Source organism: Podarcis erhardii, assembly GCF_964252035.2.
Source record: "Podarcis erhardii genome assembly, chromosome: 8".
Classification (NCBI taxonomy): Eukaryota; Metazoa; Chordata; class Lepidosauria; order Squamata; family Lacertidae; genus Podarcis; species Podarcis erhardii.
In genome coordinates, this window is record NC_138499.1 from 53,421,841 (window position 1) to 53,426,078 (window position 4,238).

General features: G+C 40.7%; 1 long non-coding RNA gene across 1 annotated transcript; it reads left to right on the plus strand.

Annotated features, from left to right (window-relative positions):
* The first annotated feature begins 439 nt into the window (after positions 1 to 439).
* Positions 440 to 2,040, plus strand: LOC309348285. The gene is made up of 2 exons (XR_014159328.1): positions 440 to 535; positions 1,638 to 2,040. It is a non-coding gene; the product is annotated as an uncharacterized lncRNA (long non-coding RNA).
* Positions 2,041 to 4,238: the final 2,198 nt, after the last annotated feature.

Below are 4,238 nucleotides of genomic sequence, written 5' to 3' on the forward strand. Positions count from 1 at the left end.
CTATTTTAATACTATATTCATTTCCCTTTTCCTTTTCTTGCTGGTCTTTTAATTAGTATTTCAACACTTTTTAGCCTCTCTCTTTTTTTAAAAAAAAAAAGTTATGAAAGTAATTATGAAAGAGTGCTGATATAAAAAGTACTTTAAATCAAATAATTGATTAAAAACGGCTGGCTCACAATTTCAGATTTCCCATCCCTTTGACTATGTCATCTCTACTAGTGGATCAAATAAAGTTACACACACTACTATACCTCACCCCTCAAAAGTGTGGAAAGCCAGTTATAATTCTGAATGTAGCTGACAGTGGGAAATTGATGGCTGGTTGGCAGTAGGAGTTGCCAGTCTGAAAGTGGCTGTATTCTGCTTCCTTTCTCATTTCCCCCTATCCCTGCTTTTGTGATGGTGTAGATCAGCACAACCACACTTTGTACCTCCATGGGTAGACAGAAACAGGCTTCTGACTTGGGCATCTAAAGACGGGCATTTTTACATATCTAATGGGGCGTATTCCACTGAAACCAGCTGCTCTGTGGTGAGTTTCTTAACTTTTGAACTATATGACACTTGGGGTCCCTTCCAACTGTACAATTTTATGATACTGCAATTCTGTGATTCTTCCTAAGACCACCAAGAGTGTGGATAGGAGCAGTAGTGATAAAAGATCATCATATAATGTGCTGATGAGAAATGGTAGCCTTGCAACAGATATATATATATATGGTACATTTTTGTTTTAAAAATGATGAAACAGTTCCAAAATTGTTCTGAGAATATGGTTATCTGTCCTGGCCACTATGCAATCACCATATTAAAATGTACATATTTCTACTGCAGAAGTGCTCAGTGTTCTAATAGCTCATCTAGACATTCTAGTTATTCAGCATGCATCCTGATTTGTTTGCGCAGAGCTTACATTTTTTGCGGGCACCTATCAGTCTTGAAAGACAATGGAGTGTGCCTCTAAGGGTGAAGTCAAACAGCTGCATGAGCAGCACCAAAGTGACCTCCCTGGTGCGCAGACCTGGACAGTGCATATTGAGGTCCTGGGCTACCCAGACAACTGATGTGGCCTCCCTGATGTGGTCCAAAGGAAAGCAGAATAAAACATTTGGCACTGGCTTGGATGCAGGAGTTGCCAAAATTACATTACATGAAGGTCAGATAATATCTGGGCTTTATGGAGCATCTATTCTGATTCATTAGTGGGTTGGTTATACAACAATGAGAATTCATCCCGATTTCCTTCTGGGGTGTTAACACATCTTCCTATTTAACATTTAACATTTACTGTAATAAATCTGTTTCTTTTCTAAAGGGGATTTCTTGCACAAGAGCCATTTAATCTTTACTTTCACAAACCTAAATTTCTGGTATGTGCTTGAATCCATTCTACAAAACACTGATGGTCTGGATGTGACCTTTGTTGGCTGTAAATGGACAACACATAGGTTTCTTTTTATAGTAAAAAGGGGCATGGGTGGCGACGCTCACCACCTTCAGGACATCTTGCCTATTATTGTGTTGAGCTGCCATGATTAGTGCATCTGAAAAGGACCTCTAATAATGCATTGAGTGTACTGTAAAATAATAAATGTTCCGTAGAATGGTAACTCAACTTTCCTTTTTATTTCCAGCTTTCAGACACAAAATGATGTCGAAGTCAGTTATCAGAAAGAATCCACGCTTTTTCCTCTCCTTAAGCCCGAGTGAATCCTTCTGCAAACAGAAAGCCAAAATCAGCAGCAGTATGGGGTTTAAGGAAACCTTACAGCATAGACAAGAAAATCCTGGTATTTGAACATTTTCAGGACATGTAATACAAAGCAGTAGACAAATGAACAACAGTTGTGCTCTAAGTCCCCTGCTTTGGAAGGTAAACCCGTAAATATTAATTTTGCTAATTCCCTGGGTTTTGTTTCCACTCCTGTTTCTTCCAGGAAACAAAAGGAAACCAACAAAATAAAACATTATTCAATGGCCTATCTGAAAAATGACCTCAGTTCTGGAAATCGCATTAAAAACAAACACAGCAAAGTCTGTCTTTTGCTACCGTCTCAAGTTATTCCGAATGCAGAGGAGGGGAAGTGGAGGAAATATTTCTCCTCTTGAAGTTGTTGTTTTTCTCCAAGTCAGTCTTACAAAATATTTGCTTTGAAAGGAGACATTTTCAAACAGATCCTCATCAGTACCTTGACCTTGTTTTATGGCCTGACAAACTGTAGATCCATACACACCCGCCCTGACACAAAGAACTTTCATTTCTGGGTGAAGAAGCAATCGTTTGAATGTACATCAAACAAGGCAACAGAGTCCAGTTTATATTTCCATTAGAAATGTGCTTTGTTTATAAGAAATCAATTTCCCCTTCCTTTCTCTTACATCTGCACACCAGTGATTACAAGCCAGGCCGCTTTGCTTTCGTTGTTACTGCTGGATTTCAGGTACTCTTTCCCTGTGCCCTGGGCAGTCCAAGTACAACTCCTCTCAGTTCACTACGGTTAAGCCTGTGGGTTAAACACAGGTGGTGCAAGGGAAAGACAGTGAGTTTGCCTTGCAGTGCTTAATATTTGGGCCTACATCGCACAAAGTCCCACCAGGCCAAGGATTTGGCACGGATTTCACAAAACAAAAGCCTTTCCTTCCTGGACAAATGTTGAGTTTGGAGAGGCAAGCAGAGCAAACCCAGCAACCACCCATTCACTGGACTGCTGCTGATTGCTTTTTGTGGGGACCAGGAATATATATATATTTCCTCTAGTCCTGAGTAAATTAGTCAAAACTGCATACCTGAAGGTGTGTGTATTGAGAGAAATTAGCACTAAATGTTGACAAATTTGCACAAGGATTTTATAAAAAATTATTGCAGATTGCTTTGGAAATGGGGAGAACTGAATGTAAGCATGGAAAAATGAGAAACCAAAATTCATCCCTCTCCACATGATTGGCATTGCACACACACACACACACACACACACACACACACACACACACCACTAAGGTTACTGATGTTGACACATATCTGAAGTCAACCTCACTGAAACATCTAAGGCAGTGATATCTAGTACTTTCCCACCGGCTTGAAGCTGTCAGCTTAACCCCTTGAAGGCACCACACATTGTATAAAAGCCTAACCATACAGCAGCTCCCTACATATTCATATAAATGCCCTTTTCTTTTGTTCTGAGATACACTGCATTCACTTCTCATTCTCTTTCATCTGCAGTGTGCTCTGTGTGGGCTAAAACAAGGAAGCAGGAAACAGCTAGGGGAAAAGAAAGAGACAGGTAGAATTGCGAATGCACCAGCAGAGACATAAGAGACCTGGGACAGCCAGCTTTGGCAGCGGAAGTGGGAATCAATATTAATGCATTGTTTCAAAGTTCTTCACCCAGGGAAGCTTCAAAATGGTTTTCTTGTACCAGAAGTTTATAGTTCATTGCCTTGCTGCTAAGTATCCCATTCATTTAGTGTCTGGGACGGTTGCCCTTTTTCTCTGGAAGTGCCTAGATCCCCCTGAGGAAACCAAGCTGAAGCCATCTTCAGCTATAGCCGAGATTAAGCTTTGACTAAATAAGCATGGAGGATAATTCACTTTCTCCTTCTGTTCTTGTTTTCTTCATCCTTGGATCCCAGGTAATTTATTGTAAAGGTATACAAATTTTTGTTGGTAGCTGCTGTCAGCTACCTCATGATTTAACAGTCATTTGTAGCTCTGCTGCAATGCATTTTAAAGGGATGAAGCTGTGCTGGGAATGAAAATATTTCTTTTATCAATATCCAGCTCTTGGTTTGGCCAGTGAAATACTAATGCAGTATTCCTTATCCCTATGATTCAGAGATACAGAAAAGAAGGAGACATATGCTGCTAACTTCACATAGAATGTGAAGCAGCCACTGCGGACAAATGGAAGGCTGTCATTGCCATTTTGTTCACAAGGAAGCTGCGATGCTAAGTGCACTTATTATGGCCAAAGCTCTAATGAACTGACTGGGAATTCTGAGTAAGCATTCATTCGACAGGGCTTTAAGAGGGATTTAGTGCTTCTTAAGTGCACTTAAGACTGCTGCTTCCATGTAATGACAGTGGCAAACTTCTAGGCCCACTTCTCACATTCACTTACACATGAAGATGGCTATGCACCATGTGGCTTGTAAAACGGAAATGGGGAACCTGAGGGCTCTGCAGACGTTGCAGGACTCCACCTGCCATCAGCCTCAGCAAGCATGGTGAATGG